This window comes from Symphodus melops, assembly GCF_947650265.1.
Source record: "Symphodus melops genome assembly, chromosome: 9".
NCBI classification, from domain to species: domain Eukaryota; kingdom Metazoa; phylum Chordata; class Actinopteri; order Labriformes; family Labridae; genus Symphodus; species Symphodus melops.
In genome coordinates this window covers 8,025,813-8,049,516 of record NC_136699.1, presented here as the reverse complement: position 1 = coordinate 8,049,516, position 23,704 = coordinate 8,025,813, and positions in this window count along the sequence as shown.

Here is a 23,704-nt window from a genome sequence, read left to right as displayed (position 1 = left end):
CAGACAGACAGACAGACAGACAGACAGACAGACAGACAGACAGACAGACAGACAGACAGACAGACAGACAGACAGACAGACAGACAGACAGACAGACAGACAGACAGACAGACAGACAGACAGACAGACAGACAGACAGACAGACAGACAGACAGACAGACAGACAGACAGACAGACAGACAGACAGACAGACAGACAGACAGACAGACAGACAGACAGACAGACAGACAGACAGACAGACAGACAGACAGACAGACAGACAGACAGACAGACAGACAGACAGACAGACAGACAGACAGACAGACAGACAGACAGACAGACAGACAGACAGACAGACAGACAGACAGACAGACAGACAGACAGACAGACAGACAGACAGACAGACAGACAGACAGACAGACAGACAGACAGACAGACAGACAGACAGACAGACAGACAGACAGACAGACAGACAAATAGAGAAAAAGTCAGTCAAAAAAATAGAGAAAAAGTCAGTCAAAAAAAGAGAGAAAAAGTCAGTCAAAAAAAGAGAGAAAAAGTCAGTCAAAAAAAGAGAGAAAAAGTCAGTCAAAAAAAAGAGAGAAAAAGTCAGTCAGTAAGTGAAAGTCAGTCAGTCAAAAAAAGAGAGGAAAAAGTCAGTCAGTCAGTCAAAAAAAGAGAGAAAAAGTCAGTCAGTCAGTCAGTCAGTCAGTCAGTCAGTCAGTCAGTCAGTCAGTCAGTCAGTCAGTCAGTCAGTCAGTCAGTCAGTCAGTCAGTCAGTCAGTCAGTCAGTCAGTCAGTCAGTGTTACAACCCGGCTCTCGGCCGCAACAAGAAACATGAACCCGGACACGATTTCTGCTCAGAACGCAATCACGTTTATTCACATCCAGCCAAACTCGTGTCATCCAGCCATACAGCCACACATCTGCGCCACCACGTTCCCACGGTCCCGTTGTGCGGTCTTCAGAGAGAGAGAGAGAGCGCCATCTTTCCTCAATCGCTTTTATGGAGGAAGACTACTCTGGTCCCAGGTGCAGCACATCCACTGATTACGAGCCCGCCTCCTGGAACCTGCAACAGAATATAACCAGCAGCACAGGAACACCAACTGGTGTGGAGGGGTCGTCACACCCCCCCCCATAAGAACGGAGTTCCAATAGGAACACCGGTAGCTAAACGGACCCACAGTGAATTTTTTTTTTTTTAACAACATTTATACAACTTGTATTTACAAACATACTGACCCTTTGGGAAGTAGTGTTCTCCAGCTAGCTAAACCCGCCTCCATACCTCCCATTCAGCAACTCGAGCGCCTGAAGGAGCATTTAAGAAGGCAGAACAGAGACATAGAAGACCAGAGCGTTAAACAGTACTTAAGAGATAGGGGCTCTAGACAAAGCATCGGCCACAACATTATCAGAGCCTTTGATGTGACGAATGTCTAGACAATAGGACTGCAAATACAACATCCACCGCATCAGCCTGCGATTTGGGCAATGTATAGAATGTAAAAAGGTTATGGGGTTATGATCAGTGTACACAACCAGAGGAACGCTAGAGCCGACATAAACATCAAAATGCTGTAGAGCCCAGATGAGTGCGAGAGTTTCTTTCTCAATCACAGAATAGTTTAACTGAAATGAATTAAACTTTTTTTGAGTAAAAACTCACGGGACGATCAACATCATCACCATCTGTTTGAAACAAGACGGCTCCGGTACCCACATCACTTGCATCCACGTGCAGTTTAAAAGGCCGATCCATGCGAGGAGCTGCGAGAACAGGCGGTGAACACAGAACAGACTTGACATTGTCAAAAGCTTGTTGACACAAGGAGGACCAAACAAACCGAACTTTTCCCTTCAAAAGATCAGTCAAAGGAGATACCACAGTGGAGAAATTTTTGCAAAAACTGCGATAATACCCAACTAAACCGAGAAAACGCTGAAGCTCTTTCTTCGTGGTGGGAACAGGATACTTCTCAATGGCGACAACTTTGTCCTGAACTGCACACACATTCCCCTGTCCCACGACTTTGCCAAGATAAGTGACCGTGGCTTTAGCAAACTCACATTTCGCCAGGTTCACGGTCAGTCGTGCATCCCTCAGACGATTAAACAGTTCCTTAATACGCCCGATGTGTTCCTCCCAATTATGACTATAAATTACAACATCGTCTAGGTACACAGCACACCCTTCCAGCCCTGACAACACCATATTCATGAGGCGCTGGAAAGTCGATGGTGCATTTCGGAGTCCAAAACTCATTACAGTGTACGAATACAACCCGGAGGGTGTAATAAAAGCAGAAAACTCCTTAGCTCTTTGAGACAAAGGGACCTGCCAATAACCCTTCAGTAGGTCAAACTTACTGACAAAGCATGCAGAACCAACCTGATCAATACAATCTTCTATCCGGGGTAGCGGATAAGCATCGGGTTTGGTAACCCTGTTTACCTTGCGATAGTCCGTACAAAACCTCGGACTCTTATCAGACTTCTCCACCAGTAAACAAGGGGATGCCCAACTCGAAAATGAAGGTTCTGCTATTCCATTCTCAAGCATGTAGCTTATTTCTGCATCCATTACCTTTTTCTTCTCCTCAGACACCCGGTAGAAACGCTGTCGAATGGGCTGTGCATCACCTACATCTATGTCGTGCTCAATGAGATGTGTTTGACTCGGTGTATCACTAAACAACCCAGGATAACTGTGAATAAGAGCAGACAACTCAGCACATCTTTCTGCAGAGAGATGACCCAACAAGGACTCAAGATTACACAAGGTTTCAGAATTTTTCAGTCTACCACGCAACAAACTTTCATCCGGTGCGGTGACCCCATCATCCTCCCCTGCTGATAATGAACTCCCCACTGTTGCCGCTGCTGAAACAGGTTTGAACTCCCTAGCATAGTAAGATTTTAGCAGATTGACATGGCAGAGTTGAGTTGATTTCCTACGCTTTGGTGTGGAAAGGAGATAATTTTGGTCAGACACCTGACGCAGCACTGTGAAGGGTCCAGTAAATTTGGCCAGAAACGGTGAATGAGAAATCGGCAACAAGGCAAGGACCTGATCCCCAGGACTAAACAGTCGCTGTTCGGCTTTACGGTCATAAAGGGACTTCATTTTACCCTGGGCAGACAACAGCTTTTCCTTAGCCATCTCCCCAGCTGAGTACAAACGATGCCTGAAACCGTTTACATACTCAAGAAGTCTAGGAGGAGGTTCAGATAGTGCGATAGCGTCATGCAACAGCGCAAGCGGCCCTCGTACGGTGTGCCCGAAAACAAGTTCATTTGGACTAAAACCGGTGCTTTCCTGCACAACTTCCCTGGCAGCCAATAGAAGCCACGGCAGCCCCTCCTGCCAATCCTGATTTAGCTCAACACAATAACTACGCAGCAATGATTTAAGAGTCTGATGGAACCTTTCCAAAACTCCTTGGCTCTGTGCATGATAAGCTGAAGACTGGTTATGTTGAACTTTTAACTGTTTTAACACTTGCAAAAAAAATTTTGATGAAAAGTTCGAGCCCTGATCACTTTGAATTACCTTTGGAATTCCAAAAATGGAAATAAACTGAGTTAGTGCTTTTACTACTCCCTTGGTATTTAGACAGACAGACAGACAGACAGACAGACAGACAGACAGACAGACAGACAGACAGACAGACAGACAGACAGACAGACAGACAGACAGACAGACAGACAGACAGACAGACAGACAGACAGACAGACAGACAGACAGACAGACAGACAGACAGACAGACAGACAGACAGACAGACAGACAGACAGACAGACAGACAGACAGACAGACAGACAGACAGACAGACAGACAGACAGACAGACAGACAGACAGACAGACAGACAGACAGACAGACAGACAGACAGACAGACAGACAGACAGAGAAAAAGTCAGTCAAAAAAAGAGAGAAAAAATCAGTCAAAAAAAAGAAAGAAAAAGTCAGTCAAAAAAAGAGAGAAAAAGTTAGTCCAAAAAAAAAGAGAGAAAATCAGTCCAAAAAAGAGAGAAAAAGTCAGTCCAAAAAAAGAGAGAAAAAGTCAGTCCAAAAAAAGAGAGAAAAAGTCAGTCAGTAAGTAAGTGAAAGTTAGTCAGTCAAAAAAAGAGAGAAAAAGTCAGTCAGTCAGTCAGTCAGTCAAAAAAAGTCAGTCAGTCAAGTCAGACAGTCAGACAGACAGATAAAAAAAGAAAGAAAAAGTCAGTCAAAAAAAAGAAAGAAAAAGTCAGTCAAAAAAAGAAAGAAAAAGTCAGTCAAAAAAAAGAGAGAAAAAGTCAGTCAAAAAAAGAGAGAAAAAGTCAGTCAGTAAGTGAAAGTCAGTCAGTCAGTCAGTCAGTCAAAAAAAGTCAGTCAGTCAGTCAGACAGACAGACAGATAAAAAAAGAAAGAAAAAGTCAGTCAAAAAAAAGAAAGAAAAAGTCAGTCAAAAAAAGAAAGAAAAAGTCAGTCAAAAAAAAGAGAGAAAAAGTCAGTCAAAAAAAAGAGAGAAAAAGTCAGTCAAAAAAAGAGAGAAAAAGTCAGTCAGTAAGTAAGTGAAAGTCAGTCAGTCAGTCAGTCAAAAAAAGAGAGAAAAAGTCAGTCAGTCAAATAAAGAGAGAAAAAGTCAGTCAGTCAAATAAAGAGAGAAAAAGTCAGTCAGTCAAAAAGAGAAAAAAAGAGAGAGAAACAAGAAAGAGAGTCAGTAAGTAAGTGAAAGTCAGTCAGTCAAAAAAAGAGAGAAAAAGTCAGTCAGTCAGTCAAAAAAAGAGAGAAAAAGTCAGTCAAAAAAAGAGAAAAAGTCAGTCATCAAAAAAGAGAGAAAAAAAGAGAGAGAGAAAAAAGAAAGAGAGTCAGTAAGTAAGTGAAAGTCAGTCAGTCAAAAAAAGAGAGAAAAAGTCAGTCAGTCAAAAAAATAGAGAAAGTCAGTCAGTCAGTCAGTCAAAAAAAGAGAGAAAAAGTCAGTCAGTCAAAAAAAGAGAAAAAGTCAGTCAGTCAAAAAAATAGAGAAAGTCAGTCAGTCAGTCAAAAAAAGAGAGAAAAAGTCAGTCAGTCAAAAAAAGAGAAAAAGTCAGTCAGTCAAAAAGAGAAAAAAAGAGAGAGAAAAAAAAGAAAGAGAGTCAGTAAGTAAGTGAAAGTCAGTCAGTCAAAAAAAGAAAGAAAAGAAAGAGAGAGAGAAAGAGAGAGATGTAACGTGGGCTAAATTTGACTCTCGTATTAAGGTTTAATGTTTTCTAAAATATAAAGTGAAGAAATTAGGTACGTCTCTAGAAGCCATGGTGTGTGCGTATTCCCAACAAAAAAACCAACACAGGTGAGTTTAAACAATAACAATTGTATTTCGGAAAAAACGTATTCTCAAAAACAAATTCAAAAACAATTTTCCTCTTTCCGCTCTGGAAAGACGGGGGTTTTTAGGTCCGTTTCACACAAAAAAAAAAAGGGGGGAAAAAAATGGAGTCAATGTCTTTCAAGGTTTGTTTCCTAATCCTACCACACTTGTAGGGGGAGGTGAGGTGATCTTCTGGGTTAGCTCGCCATCTTTATCCTCGAATCCATCATTAAAAAAAACCTGACCTATAAAACAAAAGTAATGAACAGTAACTCCATTCAACACTCAAGCACCAAAACCAAATCTAATTGAAAAAAAATACATTTTAACTTAACACAATACAGATATGCTTTAAATTAAAGCTTTATCAAATTGAATTGAATAAAACAATATCTTAATAACACAAGAGGAAAACGGGAATATATTTGTGGTTAAATTATCTTAAATAAATACAACATAAATACATTTCAAGGTTCCGCATCATCCACCGCGGTACGCGGCCACAGCTTACTTGAGTCGTTTCGTCAATGAGGATCTGTTTAAGAATTCTCCCTCGGAAATAAACAAACGATATGAAACTATAAACAAAACACACACTCACCGCTGAGCGCTAAAAACAAAATCTCTTTCTCGTCTTGGGAAAGAACAATTCGTCTGACTTTCTCTGCTCTCCGTTTCTTCATGCAAATGTTTGTGATGAGAGGGAGTGAACCAGATCTTTTTGATAAGTGGGATGAGCTCTGATTGGTTGATCGTTTACGGTGAAGTTTATGGAAGAAAAAAAATAGAAAAGTTTACATACAATCAAAATAAAATAAAAACCAGTGTTTATATTTATGGAGGTTCACAGAGGTCACTCCTCTCTTGCACTGAAAAAACAAGAGGCTAAAACATATTAAAAATCAATTAACCTGGGTTACAGAGAAAGAGAGAGAGAAAGAAAGAGAGAGAGAAAGAAAGAGAGAAAGAAAGAAAGAAAGAAAGAGAGAAAGAGAGAGAGAGAGAGAGAGAGAGAGAGAGAGAGAGAGAGAGAGAGAGAGAGAGAGAGAGAGAGAGAGAGAGAGAGAGAGAAAGAAAGAAAGAAAGAAAGAAAGAAAGAAAGAAAGAAAGAAAGAAAGAAAGAAAGAAAGAAAGAAAGAAAGAAAGAAAGAAAGAAAGAAAGAAAGAAAGAAAGAAAGAAAGAAAGAAAGAAAGAAAGCCTCCTCACCTTGTCAGCAGAAGAGCTTCTTCGGGTCGCCAGAGCAGTGGATCCACTGTCGGACGTGGACCAATCAGAGCTTGTCGAGGGAGGTCAGGAGGGATGCTACGATCACATTAGCTCGTTCATGTACAGTAAGCAGTTACTGGAAACAGAGGATGAGGGAATGGTTCAGTTGCTGATGTTAAAAGATGTTATTGATGATGTTGTGAAATGTCGGGATGATATGTCACTGCTAACTGCAAAGGGCGAGTCTGAGTTACATACTGGGAAGAGTGTTGATAGGCTTGATAACCATGTTGATTTTCCTGATGGTTTGGTCCAAACCTACCCTGAATTCAACACAGACACTCACAATCATAATCGCCACACACCTATTTCAGTCAGTACTGCATCACCTAGTGATATTGCTATACCAGATTCAGGCTCAGTTAAGGCTACAACGCTAAGTGCACCTGAAACAGCGAATGCTGATTTGCTTAAAGTACTCGCTTGCTATGAAGAGCTTAGCAAGAAACTCATACAATGTATACCAGAACATGCTTCGCCATCACAGACACATATGTCTTCAGTTCAGCTCAGCCAGCCAGACAGAAACCTTCCAGGTGAGCCTGCCTCTCAGTTGGCTCGCGAGGGAATGGTGTCCTTAAGGGAACTCAGCTACCTTCCATGGAGAGAGTTCAAAGTCCAAGGTGGTCAGGTTGGTGATCAATCCTCAGACATCAGTTACAAAAATGTGTGCAGACAACTTGATGATGGAATCAGAGAAGGATTCTCAGACTCAGAGATTGTTCATGGTGTGCTCAAAATCATAAGACCAGGCATATTCAAAGAGATGTTGATAAACAAAGACGACGTGACAGTGATTGAACTCAAGGGATTTCTCCAGACTCACCTAAGAGAAAAAAACAGCACAGAGCTATTCCAAGAGTTGATGGGTACGAAGCAGGATGAGAACGAGACACCGCAGCAATTTCTCTACCGTTTAATAAGTTTAAAACAACTGTAACGGTTGTGATTATGGAATGTACCTTTAACAATGTGTATACTGTGTCGCTTAGTGGCGACGTCATCAAGCAGTGCCTGTGCTGCCTGCTCCTTGTGGAACGATGTGCACACTACGCTGGTCGGACGTATTTTGTTTCAGTCCTGTTTTCTTTACTTCATAGAATAACAGTGATGGTCAAATATGGCACTATTTTGTTCATGTATGAAACGATAGTAGCCGTACAACCGGGCTTGATAAGGTTGGAGTGTTTATTTAATAAACGATGAGCATTGAAATCCCCGCATCCGTGTGGACGTGAGTTTTTGCCTGCCGTTTTCCTCCACTCTTCACGGCCTTAACATAGCAACGGACCCAAAACCATCACACAACGCATCCTATTCACATCGAAACTGGCTGACACTGACGTTAAGTATTCTGCAGCTACAGTACAAGACGTTTTCTTACATACGGTGTACCAAGGCTTTGGACACAAACATAATGACATAAGGAGAGAGCTCAAACCTTTGTTGGCAAACAGTGGGATCACTGATGAGGTGATTCTGCGTCATGTGATGAAAATTACCAGTGAAGAAAATGAGAGAATGAAACGACATGGCTCTTCCCGCCGACAGACTGTAACGAGCACGCACAGTGCACAGCTCGAGCCAAATGTGGAAAAGAGAACTTCCAACAAGCCAGAGAGTGTTGAGTCCACGCCAAAACAAATGAAACCAGATCCCCTGAAAGACCTCACGACCAAAGTAGAGGAACTCACCAGACTGGTTGAGACCATGCAAAAACACAATCAACAACAGTTAACTCACAATGGGCGTCGGTACAGTCAGAATAGGACACCACCTAAACGTAGAAAACCCTATGGTTGTCCAAGCTGCGTGGAACAAGACAGACAAGACTGTAAGCACTGCTTTAAATGTGGGGAGAATGGACACCTAGCAGCAGGTTGTTTTATTGCGATCAAAGAAACAGGGAAACTCCAACCGGCCACTGGTGGGGGACATCTAGTGGCTGAGTCTGAAGTTAAGTCCCAATCAAAGAATGAGGTGAAGAATGACAAAACATGCCTTTTCTCACCCTTGACCCCAGTAATGACAAGCACACACAGTCACTGTAACAAAGTAGCTCAGCTCCCTCCTCAGTCACAACGTGTAGCTAAAGCTAAAGCTGTTGCTAGTCTGATTGGGAAAAAAGCCTTAGTTCAGAGCTATCTAAATGGCTTAGCAGTCAGTTCTTTGCTCGACTCTGGGTCACAAGTCAGTATAGTTAGCCGTGCCTGGAAAAATGAGTACTTACCTGACCTTTGTATTCACCCAGTTTCAGAGATCTTAGGAGAGGAGGAACTGAAGGTTAGTGCAGCAAATGGTGGTCTCATTCCTTATGATGGGTGGGTAGCTATTACAGTGAACTTACCAGGTAATTTGGACCCCAATTTGTCCATAAGTGTTCCATTCCTTATCAGCAGTTATCCTATGGATAAGCCATTGATTGGGTTTCATGTTTTACAGGTGCTAATTTCAAGCCAACCAGAGAAGCTTATGCCAGTACTTGCTAGCCTTCTTAGCAATGCCATATCTGTTCCCAACGAAACAGCTGAGGCTCTCCTCAACTTTATTCAGACAGCAAAGCCAGTCATGCAGCAGGGACGTTTAAGAACAGGTGTCAAGGATATCGTGCTCCCCGCTGGTCAAGTGTCGTGGGTGAAGTGTCGAGTTCCGTCAAACATGGATGCCTCTACTCGATTAGTGTTGTTTGAGACAGATGAAGACAGTATCGTCTGGACAATGGGATGCATCCAACAAAACCCTATGTCACCATTCCAATTGGTAACAACACCAATCATGACATCACAATCCCACGGAAAACAGCTCTAAGTATCCTGCAGCATGTTGAAAATGTTGTGGAGGCAGATATCCTGGAAGAATCACAGTCTGCAGTGACTGCCAGCCAGGTCACCACCACTCAGATCAACAACTCAGATTCACCTCTGTGGCACCCACCTGTAAACCTTGACCATCTGGAGGCAGAACAGCAAGGGGCTGTTAGGAAGATGCTCCGCGAGGAATCAAATGCTTTTGCGAGGGATGGAAATGACCTTGGCTGCATCCCAAATCTGCAAATGGTGATCAATCTCAAAGACGATGTTCCAGTGCAGAGAGCGTACACATCCATTCCCAAACCATTGTTTAAAGAAGTTAAAGATTACATTCAAGATCTTCTAGTAAAGGGGTGGATAGTGAAATCTAAGTCAGCATATTCTGCTGTATGTGTGCAGTTGTATGTGTGCGGAAGAAGGACGGCACTCTTCGCCTTTGCATAGACTATCGTCTCTTAAAACAAAAAACTGTACCCGACAGACATCCACTGCCGCGAATACAAGATTTGATAGACACGCTGGGTGGGTACTCGATGTTCAGCATACTTGACCAAGGTAAAGCTTGCCACCAGGGGTTTATGGCAGAAGGGTCACTGCTTTTATCACTCCCTGGGGGCTTTACGAATGGGTTAGGATCCCATTTGGACTTTTGAATGCACCTGCAGCTTTTCAGAGGAGTATGGAGGAGATGCTAGGCTCACTGAGAGACGAGTACTGCATTCTGTACCTGGATGACCTACTGTGCTACTCCAGATCCTTTAGTGACCATGTGGAGGTCATACGCAAGGTCCTCCAAGCACTGCAGCACCATGGAGTAAAGCTACGGGCAGAAAAGTGCGAGTTGTTCCGAAAAGAGGTTCGCTATGTGGGACGCCTGGTGTCGGCCGAGGGAGTTCGAATTGACCCAAAGACCTCGAGGCAGTGATGGCATTAAAAACCAAAACGCCCCAAACTGTTGGTGACCTCCGACGGGTTCTCGGCTTCCTGAGCTACTACCGCTCCTACATACAGGATTTTGCAAAAATAGCAAAACCATTGTATGAGCTGCTTCAAGTTAAGTCCTCCATGCCCCAACCCCTTCCACGTCACTGTAAGTCCAAAGGTCCACAACTTCCATCCAAAACTCCCATCAAGTGGGAGGCGGAGCACCAAAGCACCTTGGAAAGGCTTGTCAGTATGCTGATCAATCCCCCAGTCCTCGCATACCCCAACTTCGAGGAGCCATTCGTCCTACACACGAATGCATCGGAGAAAGGGCTCGGCGCGATTCTCTATCAGCGACAGTGTGGAAAAATGCGAGTCATTGGATATGGATCAAGAACTCTGACGCCTGCAGAAAAGAATTACCGACTGCACAGCGGAAAACTTGAGTTCCTTGCTTTGAAGTGGGCAGTGTGCGAGAAATTCAGAGACTATCTCTTTTACGCTCCACATTTCACCATCTACACTGATAACAATCCGCTCACTTATGTCATGAGCACAGCGAAACTCAATGCAGTTGGACATCGCTGGGTTGGAGAATTGTCAGAGTTCCACTTTAACATTAAATACAGACCTGGAAAAAACAATATAGACGCCGACACGCTCTCACGTATCCCACTCGATATTGACAACTATGTGGCGACATGTACAGAGGAGTTGTCCCAGGATGTGCTACATGCAACGTGGGAAGGGGGAAGAGCAGGCCAAAAGAAAGATGTAGCATGGATTGCTGCACTTTACACCTCCTCTGCTGATGTAATGCCAGGGCCTCATTCACTCTTGCCTGAAATAAGCCAAGAAGAGCTTTCAAAAGCCCAACGAGAGGACCCAGGAATAGGGGAAATAATAAAACTGAAAGAGACTAATACAGTTCTTACTGATGAGATCAGGAGGTCAGCGAATGGGCTCACTCGCAAGCTCCTTCATGAGTGGAAACAACTACATTTAGATAATGGAGTCTTGTACCGCCAAACACCAGAGAGGAAATAGTTAGTTCTACCTAGCAAGTACCGATCAGTTGCCCTAAAGCATCTCCATGACAACATGGGACACGTTGGTACAGAACGTGTGCTCCATCTCGCCAGAGAACGTTTCTATTGGCCACACATGAAGAGATGTATAGAGGATTATGTCACACGAAAATGCAATTGCATAAAACAAAAGAAACCCACCACACATGTACGTGCGCCAATGGGAGGCCTGACCTCTGCTTCCCCTCTCGATCTTGTTTGCATAGACTACTTACATCTGGAGAAAAGCAAAGGAGGCTATGAGTACATTCTGGTAGTGATTGACCATTTTACAAGATTTACTCAACCAAGAATAAATCTGGACAAACTGCTGCTGAACGGATATACAACGACTACATACCTCATTTTGGTTATCCAAATCGTCTCCACCATGATCAAGGGCGTGAGTTTGAAAACGATCTGTTCCGGACCCTTGGACGGCTGTCAGGGGTCAGACACTCACGTACAACCCCATACCATCCGCAATGTAACCCTGCTGAGCGGTTTAATCGCACACTGCTGCAAATGTTACGGACACTTACAGACAGAGAAAAGGAGAGGTGGAAGGAACACTTGCCACAAATGATACACGCATATAACTGTACTCGTCACGAGTCCACTGGATACTCACCTCATTACTTGTTGTATGGGCAACACCCCCGTCTCCCTGTGGATCTCTTGTTTGGATTATTGGGAAACGCCGAATCAGTGACACACAAAGGCTACGTTGAGAAATGGTCAAAAAGGATGACGGAAGCGTACAGGATTGCAAACAAATCCAGTCTGTCTTCAAGTGCAAAGAACAAGTTCTACTATGATCAAAAGACGAGGGGCGTGGTCCTCAAACCAGCTGCAGAAGATGCACACAGAGAGGTTAGGAGGTCAACCAGAGAGAGGAGACCGAGGCAGATGTTCACTTATGAGTCGCTGGGCCAACCTTCAATACAAACCCCTGTGAGTCCCATCTCCTCGCAGATTACCTCAGCCCCCCTAGCTGTCATGCCACACGGAACCAGACAGTTTGTTATACCTGCTTGTTACGCGTCATACATGTACATGCCTTACACATATTACATGCCAGTCACTACACGAGTTTATTAGATGAACAGGTTTTTTGGTTGTAGTAAATGTCGGGAGCCATTTTTGTTTGTCGGGGTGTATGTGATACCCACAAAATAAGTATTTTGTAAAGATTACCACTTTGTTTATTTCCTTGTATTATGATTTGTATTTTATGCAATTTTGAATGACAGAACTTAACTGATGAGAGATTACGGTGACATGCTGTTTCACAAAATGGACACAGGGTGGCAGCACCCTCCAGCAGCGTCGCTCGGGGACCTTTAGCAGCGCGCAGAGTAAGGAGAGCTCATAATCCGGTGAATGGAGAATGAACAACGGTTGCCCTGCGTCGCTGATTCCCTTGTAATATTCTCAATATTTACAGGTTGGTTACACGCTTTTTTTTGTGATTACGGATGTTTGTTACGGATAATATTGTAGCGATAGTAGAGCCAATCGTGGGGTTTTGATGCCGCAAAGCATTATGGGTGTTCAGGACTTTAGTGTAAACCATGAGTGTTTTGGGTATTGCTGTTCATAACCTTCTGCTGTTGGTGATGATAATGTTATTCTTGATGTTCTGTTTAAATACAAGCACCTGTTCGGAGCAGTGTGTATTGGCTGAGACTAAAATCTCGATTTGGAGATGCTCTTCCACGCAGCTCGCCACAATATGAATCCCCAGTGATGTGTGCTCTGTAAGCTGAGAGTACGGTAAATGTGTGAAAGTTAAGTCTGACGGACTTAGTGAGAAAATGACGGCTGCCGTCGTCATCGTCAGTTTTCTTTTGTTTGTTTTGTACGGCCCCTGGGCATTTGCGGGTTATTTCTGTGTGTGTTTAAAGTGACTTGTGTGTAATAAAATGTAATGTTAATGGACTGTTCAAGAACAGCTACGGCTACAGCTCCGTGTAACGACTCACGGGTTGATATTAGACTATGACGCAGATTCAGGTCAGGAGATTTGGCGCCAAGTTACGAGGCGGTCATGTTGATGATTTATAGTTATGTTCATATCGTGTAAATTTAATACAAGAAGATTTATTCTATTTTATGGAGTGAAACTTTAACTTGTAAGATGTACAGTTATTACAAAAATACTCTTTTGATGAGAGGACAAATATGTTAGAAAGTGCTTTAAGGGAAAAGTGCAGACATGATTGATGAGAGTTAGATGTGATTTAAAGAGAAAATGTTTGTTTTGTTTAAGTTGATGTTTGAAACATGTCAGGAGACATTGAACAGAACTTTTAAGCCATGTTTTGCTTTATAATCATCCAAATGTGGATATATTCTGTGCTTCAATGTAAAGCAGACAAAATTAATAGATCTTTAAATGCAGTTACAAGTTGAATTCAAGTATGTAAATAAATATAATCCGGTGAATGGAGAATGAACAACGGTTGTCCTGCGTCGCTGATTCCCTTGTAATATTCTCAATATTTACAGGTTGGTTACACGCTTTTTTTTGTGATTACGGATGTTTGTAAGATAATATGAATCCCCAGTGATGTGTGCTCTGTAAGCTGAAAGTACGGTAAATGTGTAAAAGTTAAGTCTGACGGACGTCAATTATTGGTCTGCACTGAGCAGCTATTTAGCAGCGTGATCATCGGGTGTTTGGTGTTTAAGTGGAGGAGCTCTGACAGAAGCTTGACACCCAGCAGCAGAAACATCCAGAACAGGCTGGTTAATAAAGACTTGAACCTCCTGTTCATGTCCATAAAATCTAAATGAAGCAATGACTCATATAGAAAACACACACACAAACACACACACACACACACAGAAATGCCTATTTTTTAAATCCAAATTCAGTCTGTTTGACTTGACTCGAACCCTCCAGCTGGGCTCTCTGTTTGTTTTTCTTTTCATTTTCCACACATGAACATGATGGACAGAGGAGAATGGATTTATTTACAGCCAATGAAAAACTCCTTTAACTCATCTTTCAGGAGCCAACTCTGAACGTATGGTACATCAAATACTAATCAAATCCTGGGGAAGAGCAATAAAAGATGGTTTCACTATACCTATTAAATATGTCACAGCTCAGTATGAGAAGATGTTGGATGAACTATGATGGACTCACAGGTAATCACTCTAGCATTGACTAGAGAGTCCTCCTCTGGGAAGAGATAATTGGAAAGAGTTCCTGTTGTGTTTCTATAATCAAGAGTGAAATATTCTGGAGCACAATGGCAGCAGGATCGTTGGTTTACATTTATGATTAATAAAAAAACACATTTAATCACATGAGTTAATCTATGAGTGAACAGAGTTCAATCTGTGCCATGTGAACAGGTTTGTAGGGGGATGTATCAGTTAAGAGCTCAAATGTTTCCAGGTTATAGGACTCATCTATAATACAGTGCAGGCACAATATGACTAAAGGTGCGTTCAATGACATTCAGCTGTCCTGCTCACCAGCCAGTCAGTCAGGAAGACAGAATGGCTCCATGCAGACAAAGAAAACCCCTGACGGCAGAAAGAATAAAAGAAGCATGAAAGGGACAGAAACAAACTTTTAAACAGCCACAATATGGCTGTCAAGAAATGTGCCACAGTTTGTTGTCAGTCAAAACAATCCGTCCGAGACGAGTAACAGAGAAAAAAGAATCTGATGTTGTCTTGTCACTCAGACACGTACGAGTCTTAGAGGGGTAAACAAAGACCTACAATTCTAATGATTCCACTTGATGTAAGAATCAAAACAACAGCAGAGCAGATTGATGGACTGGTCAAGAGCTGACTTGTTGAACAACTTCTAGATCTTAGAATAAAAAGATGGAACAATATTAATTTATGTTTCTGGAAAGGTGAGTGTCACTCATTTTTATGAGTGCCACTCACCATACAATGGTGTATCTGAGATATAAACAGAGCTGCAACAGCTGCTGTTATTTAAAACAGTTAATCAGATGCCAACTTTTCATAACAAGTGCTTTTACACCTACCCAATATACACCACTGGTGAAAAAAGTTGCTATGTAAAGTGGCAATCAGAAGTAACTTATCCCATTCATACACATTCACAAGCAGCAGACAAAGCTGGGGGAGCAATTCAGGTTAAAGAGTCTTTCCCAAGGACACGTCGATATGGGCATCAAACCCCCAACCTTCTGGTGAAGCAACTTTATAGCTTTTAAAGTCTAGAATGATTGCTACTTGACTCTTTTGTCAAATAAACAGCAGGAAGTGTCATTTAAGATGATAATAAGCAGGCCCGTGATCTGTTACCTACACGTACTGAACACAAATAAATCACACACTCAGGGATGCAAATTCTCATTGAGTGCATCATTCATGTGGATATAATTGTGAGAAAGCTGATTTTCATTTTAGAGGTTAAGTGAGTAAATAATATATGATTAATGCATCGCCTACAGCTGTAATCTTAAAGCTTACTGATTTTCTTTTCAATTCCAAACCTGCCCCAGAGAGCTGCAGTGCGAGTCAGATACACCTCAACATCTGAGCAACATTTAACCTTAACACGCTCTGATTCAGCTGTCATTAAGATGAATGTCTGCTTATAGTCAATTCAGAACAAATGGTGATACAGGGACTGAGCAGCCTTCTCTCTCTCTCTCTCTTTGTTTTTTTATTTACCAACACAGCTTCATGAGCAAACGTTTAACTGTTTAACCAAGGAAGACATTTAAATTTATACAGCACTTTAAAAACAAAGTAAGGAGACATAAAACAGGGAGAAATAACATTTTAAAAAATTACAAGAATGAACGAAACTATTACTTTAATGTCCCAGATGACTTTCCTACGGTATGAATGTGAGCAGACAATTTTCTAATTTAACAGATTAATGGTTTTCATAGAAAGGGATGACGAGTAATGAACTTATGTTTGATTCTTCATTAACGATTAGATTTTCATTTATTTCCATGAGGATACATTAGGGGGGTAGAAAGTTGCCATGAAAATAAATGAAAGCCTTCAACAGCTTAATCACACATAAAGAAGACAGAGCAAGAAGAGCAAGCCATTATTGGATTCAAAATTGTTCAATTTATTGACTTGATAAACCAAAATTCAATTTACAAGATGGCATAGAGACTAAACATTTATTAGAATTTTATTTAACATGATTACTTTACAAGCCACTAAAACAGGATCTAATCTATACCTGGTGACCTATTAATACAAGGTGACAACATTATATTTAAATTAATGGTTTAACTTTAATTTGCTGCCCTTCTATTTTCAGACACAGCACATAGCCATAAAGAGTTTTTATGAGCTCCTTTCACTGCACTAATTGTCTGAATTAAAAGCTGTAATCCATCACAGCTTTCTTTGCACATATGTCTGAGAACAGAGCATCTTCCCTGTAATGTTGGCTGAGTGATGCACTGCAGTAAAGTATGAGCATAAAAATCCACACAAATGACAACACACAGCTAATATCAGCACACAAAAAAATATCAACACACAGATGCTGCAAAGTAACAGTGAAAAAGAAATTCACTACCTTTCCTTTAAGGGTGAGAAAGCTGATATGAGACAGCATGCACATTCAGGGTTCAGTTAGCTGCTGATATGCTGTCGAAGGAGTCCAGCTGCAGAGAGGACGACAGTGTCTCTTAGATCTCCTGCAGACTCACTAAAAGAACAGTTAAGGATGACAAGTTGTATGCCCAAAACCAGGACAGAAAAAGAAAGACATCATTCAATTAAATGTGTGAAGAGTCATCCATTGTTGTTTTCAAGCAGAGATTCAGTCGTGTGTTTCTTGTAACTGTAACCCTTTGTCAGCAGGGTCAGTGAGTAGAAACTTTGTCCTCTAGATAGAGGAACAAAGTTCAAAACACTGAACAACAACTCTGCTTCAGTGAGTATTACAAAGGAATTAAATGTTCTACAGCTAAATACTGCTAAAGCTCATGATGTCAACTTGATCTGGCTTTTATTCTTAGGAGTGGAGATGACAGGTTTTGTTCACATGAGGTCAAACAATTTTAAACGTTCTCAACTGAAAAATACATTGGGAATTGGGACGAGTGAGCAAGTCCCTAAGCTGTGGAGGGTGTCTTTAAAATACTTAAACAAAATCAGGATACCGTATATTTTGTATTGATTGGGGGATTTTCACACAGTTGTTGCACAGAAAGAATCAGAGCAGACATTTCTTGGGTGAATAGAATCCACTATGGTGGGTTCCCCATTCAACATGAAGATAAAAAATTGCAAATGTTCAGAACTCATGGATATGAAACAGCAAAGTAAAAGTAATTGTGATGATCTGGAAAGAAACCAAGAGCAGTAACAAGTACCACCTTGTGACGGAGCGGCTTCATCACTGAGTGCAGGCGCACACACAAACACACACGCTGACACGTACACTGACACACACACGCACACCAAACTTTCCCCTCTGCCAATGCTCCTTATCACGCAATTAAACACATCATCTTCCTCCTTTCCCTTCCCGTTCCATAGCGCGACCAAGGGTGTCATACATTTATATCAACTTTCAGCGCACTCACCATTCAGGGCGTTGGATACACACTCCGCAGCATCCCGTTCTGATGCAAACAGAGGCGGTACATTTCCGCCAGGTAAATAGGCGGACGTGGCGCCGAATTACAATCACGTGATATTATTGATTGCTGAAATGTTTGTTTTAAATATATCAACAGAAATGTGGCTGTCTGGTGATTAAAAGGTTCAGGTAAAAAAGGGTAAGTTAGTGGTGAGGCATCCACAGGGAGCTACATGTGAAAACTCCAAGTTTGTTTGCTCACTACTCATGTTGGAGTTTTGTTCTGTAAATATTTTTTGTAAATATTTATTTATTTATTTATTTTTTTGGGATTTTTCACATTTTTTGTAAATATTGTGCACTTGTGGAAAAATAAATCCACCAATCACAGTCTTCGAATACGCCTGTGTGTTTTTCAAACTTTTTTGGGGGGTGTTTAATAAGAGAACCCCGCCACACACCTGTTGTAAATCCTTCACATATTTCACATATTCAGTATCCTTCAAGCACAAATTGAGTTATTTTCAGTGCAAGGCAGGTTTTGGTAGACATTTTAATAAACTATGCTCTAAAATGTGAATAATGCGATCTTGCCAAAAATGAGTTTTAAAATAGTTAAATATATATGTAAACAATTACCAATGAATCTCACTTAAATGTAAACAAAAAGCTGAACATCCCTGAAAGTTACTCTTACAATCATATCAAGGCAGAAATATTCTGCATCAAGTCAAAGACAAATAAAAAATATGTCTGGAGAACCCCATCTGAGGTGTGACATTGCTTCATCAATGGTGAAAGACATATAAGCCATGTTTTATCAGGTGTCAATAGATTAAGGTGTGACACCTCAGAGAGTAAAATCACACATTCTCCATCTTTTAACGTCAAACATAAAGGTAACAATGCAGATTGATGTGTGCAAGCAGTCAAGTTAAGCGAACATAGGTTAAAAGTTCAACAACCAGGTTTCTTTATTCGAAAATTGTGTTTAACAAAGGCAAAAATAAACACAGTCATGGTATATAAGTAAATGACTTGTTAAAAGAGGTCAAAATAATATAACTCTACTGAAAGCTTGTGCACTGTAAATGTTGATAGCTTCCCTGACTTACATACATAAGTTAAATTTACTCAGTTATCAATAATGGGCACTTCTTACAAGTTTTACTTTAGTAATAGTTAATTGCAGGGTGAATTATTGACTTTACTCATTGCTATGAGTGACGGTGACTTAAAACATCAAAGTAACAACAATGGAAGCTATAACGTTACTTCACCAGAGAGAGGCAGCATTATACTAAACCGTGCTTAGTCTGCTGGAAAGAAGAAGAAGTTCGGTTCTAAGCATGCGCAGTGGCCAATTTTCACTTCGCAGCACGTGCGGAGGTCAGAGGTCTGAAGCGCCAACTTAGTGGCACAGAAGAGAAGGAGAATAATAAGGTAAGTTATCAAGCAAGCAACAGGCTATTTGTGCCTGAAATTGTTTGTGACTGCTGGCAATGATAGCTAGCTTTAGCTAACGTTTGCTTAGCTAGCTTTAGCTAACGTTTGTTTAGCTAGCTTTAGCTAACGTTTGCTTAGCTAGCTTTAGCTAACGTTTGTTTAGCTAGCTTTAGCTAACGTTTGCTTAGCTAGCTTTAGCTAACGTTTGCTAAACGTTGCTCAGCTAACACATTGAAAAAATGTGCTTCTCTTAAAGATTTGAAATTTCAAAATGATCTTGAACTTTTGAGCGCTATATATGTGTGTGTGCGCCTTTATGTGTATGTATTAGGGCTGATTCCTCAAGTAATTTGAGTACAAAAATGCCTCAAGGCAATTTTTTTTTGCCTCTAGGCCTCATTTAAATTAAAAAACAAATCAACAAAAAAAACTGTCCAGCACATACAAAAGTTCTCCTTAGTACTTTTACTTTAGTAATTAATAGTTGTTCATTTAAGAGACCTGTCTTATTTTCTCTCTTGTATATTGCCATCGCTCTTAAATAAAGCAAAAGTGATGTCATTGAAAATATTGCAATAATGCAATATTTCTTAGATTACTCAATTAATCTCCAGAATAATCGATAGATGACTCGATTACTGGCGGTAAGATGCTGGTCTCATAATTTGGAAGAGATTTCAATTTAAAGAGTTATAACCAACAGGAGAGCATATTTACTATGCTACACTTTCATTGGAATCTACAATAGTCTATCCACACCGAAATCTCCACTTCATATCATTTCTTGCAGATGCATTGGACCTGTAAGCATTATATTTTTTTCTGCAGACAAAAGAGGATGCTGCATTAGTATGAGGGGTGAAAGTGACAAAAAAATAAATGATAAACATCCAGTTGATAAAAATGCATATCAATTGAAAAGTACAGTGATAAACTGTTAATTGATTTGGTAAAACTGATTGACATTTTATTTCAAACAGTATTTCTTTGATCATCAACTTTATTGCTTCATCATCATTCACACTGTGCTGATTTATCATTCACACCATCCAACTGTAATTTGGCATTGACAGCAAGCAATTTTTGTAGCTTCTATTTTTATTTTGTTTTTTGACTGGAAGTAAGTATTGCTTGCATGATAAATGCAATTGGGTGGTGTGAATGATTAAACATGGCTATTATCATCAAACTATTTGAAATAATTCAGCTTTAAATGAATCAAATCACTTGATAATTTATCAATTCGTTTTTCAATTCACATGCATCTTTACCACCTCCATTTTTTTTGTTACTTCCACCCCTCATATATTAAAGCCAAAGTAGCACATCTTAAATGAACTTGTTCCATCAGCAATCAAAGATATAAATAAATCACTGATTCTGATAAATGGAAAAATGTTGAATCCTGGCCCTGATAATCAGCCAGGCCGATAATAGGTCTACTGCTACTCCCAAAACAGATAGTCAGGTAGACTAATAGCACCACTCATACAGCGCTAAGCTTGCATGCCATACTGTGGTTTGGTATTGTGCATAAAATGTAGGAAATTTCTCTTCCTCTGCTGTTTCAGCTTGTACAAGTCAACGAAGACAGTGAAGGAAACTGGTTGTAAGGAAGACTTTGATACTTAATTTCTTCACACGATGTGAACTGTTTAAAAAATGTTTCAGGCTGACTAATGTTAATAAAATTGCTAAGTGCATTGCAGGCAGAACAGATTACTCAAATTGATCATTCTCATCAACATTTCACTGTTGTAACTTTGTTTTTTTTTGTTTTATACAGGTTTCTGACAGTGATGTCGCCCGGGCCCAAGTATCTGTTGGGGTGCTGACTGTCGCCTGTGTCAACTGCCATCATTGTTGAGGGAGGTATGGTAATAGAAGATATCCAAAATCTACCTCAAGCATGTTGCCTCTTGTTCGGGCTGTCATATGCTCGACACTTGGACTGTCCTAAAGCCATGACATTTCAACTTCATTCAGAGAGTGGTGCTTGGGTCTACTGTTTTAAGAATACACTTTGACAATCAATGGAATCCATTTTTTTCCTGTTCCAAAATCTTTCTGATACAGGAAGTTCAGTAATTCAGCTGTATTGTTTGTGTCTGTGTTCATGCAGAAGATTTGATAAATAAATAAATAAAAATGTGCATATTATTGAAATTTGAACTGTTTCACTATCATGATTTATCACATGTATCTGTAAATGTGATTATTTTTGAAAAATCAAACCTGTTTTTTTAAATATGTAATGTATGTTTAGAGCACTTAAGTTATAAGTACAACTTACTTGGTATTTTTAAAGCAATCGGTTTCCATGGTTTTAATAAGTAAATCAGAATTCTGTTCAAGTAAGTACAACAAAGAAATTCTAAGTTGCAGGGCATGTCACATTAGTTAGCCCGACTTAAATAAATAAGTTGTTTAAAATAGTAATTTTGAGTAGTCCATACTATATCAAGAGTATATCTTAATTAAATTGTTGAGTACTGTCTACAACAGTTTAAGTTAATTGAACTCAAATATTAGTGTACTATACTAAATAAGCAGTTGTTAGTACAACTTACACCTAACATTACATGTTACTTAGTAATTTTAAGGCAATCGGTTTGCATGCTTTTTTTAAGTAAGGTTAACTAATTAGAATTTACAGTGTGCTAACTAAACAGGATGTACTCAACAGACCTGAGAAAATGAGAACTGAGGGGGATATTTAAAGCTGCTGACCAAACCAAAGCCAACACACAGGGGAGGACGACACATCAAATAAATAAAAGTCAACACCAAGGGACCCTGATCCCCCCCTCCTGATATCTGAGCACATCTGGTATGGTCCTGCTCCACAAAATCAAGCTCCACCCTCAGCCTCGCCCTTTGTTCAGCCAGGAAGGGGAGCACACCAGCCATGTAACTCACATTCAATTGAATGTGTGTACTTAAATCAAAAGTTTTAATAAACAGATGCTTAGCCAGATGAATAACCTGTGTCATTACTTGTAAATGTTTGCAAATAAAAATGTGAATCTTAGTTGTGCGGCCTACAACCTTTCAATGTGTGGCTGTGTCCATCACAGTGTGCAAGACTATGGGAAAAGCTGCAATAACTTTGGTGTTCATGTTACACATCAGAGCAACTTTACAAGGAAACATTGCAACAGTTCAGACTGAATGCCTATTTTATACCATCTATCTCCAGGTTTTTACATTCCCAGGAGTTTCCAGGAAGAGACAGAAACTGACAAGAAAAATGAAATCCTGTCTCAGATATTGATTCACTGTGACAAAAGCTTCAGTGGCGCTTGATACGGGAGCTGGTTTAACATTTTACTGTATATGTTTATACACAATGCGTGGGTGTTTAAGTAGACATTAAGAAGCCTATTTCAACTATCACTTGTTTTTAACTTGTACTAACATCTGTTCTAACATCTTGACACTTTACTCTCTGCTGTTCTGCGTATCTAACTCTGTGATTGTATTCTATCCTGTACTAACACCCTTGACACTTATTCTTCTTTGACACTTTATTCTTTGTTGATTGGTTAATTGTTAGTATAGTTGCACTGTTGTTATCTGCTACTCTGTGTGCCCTTGAATTGCCCCCCGGGGACAAATAAAGTATTTTGAATTGAATTGAAAAGACAGTAAAGATAGATCTACATTTATACTGCAGAAATTGTTTTCCTGTAATTGATCGTGTTTTCACCTCATGACTGCTCTGCTATTTGGTTAAAGAAACTTCAAGTCTTTCAAAGGTCATCTCCTCCTCCTTAAGTAGCTAAAGAGATTACAGTCACATAAAAGTAGACAGCTGTGGATTAGAAAAGCGAACAAATGCTCTACTTATGCAAGTCTAAAGTCAACTTTTAAAGGACTCATAAGCAGAAATATCAGAAATGCCCAACCTATTGCATTCAGAGCAGCTCATTTACATTCTGTTCAGCTTTGATTGTCCAAATCTACTGCTGCAGCACTTTTAGCCCATTATTGCACATGAGCTAGCCAATCAGAAGAGGCCAGGAGGAGGCTGTCTGAGAAAATGTCATGAACAAGCAGTCCTTTATCATGCCATGCACCTCCAGCCCAACGACTTTTGATATACTGTATATATTCTCAGTAACATTATGGGATGTTGTGAGAAGGGTTGCTTATCTCGCATGTGTGTCCAAAGAACTTGGGTCACACACAAGTGTTCATCATCAGAGACCGATGTGTCACGGACCGTCACATGTCATCAACACTGATGGAGAAACTTGACAGCCTGGCCTAAACTCAGATGCCTCTACTAAAAAAACATATATATATATATATAT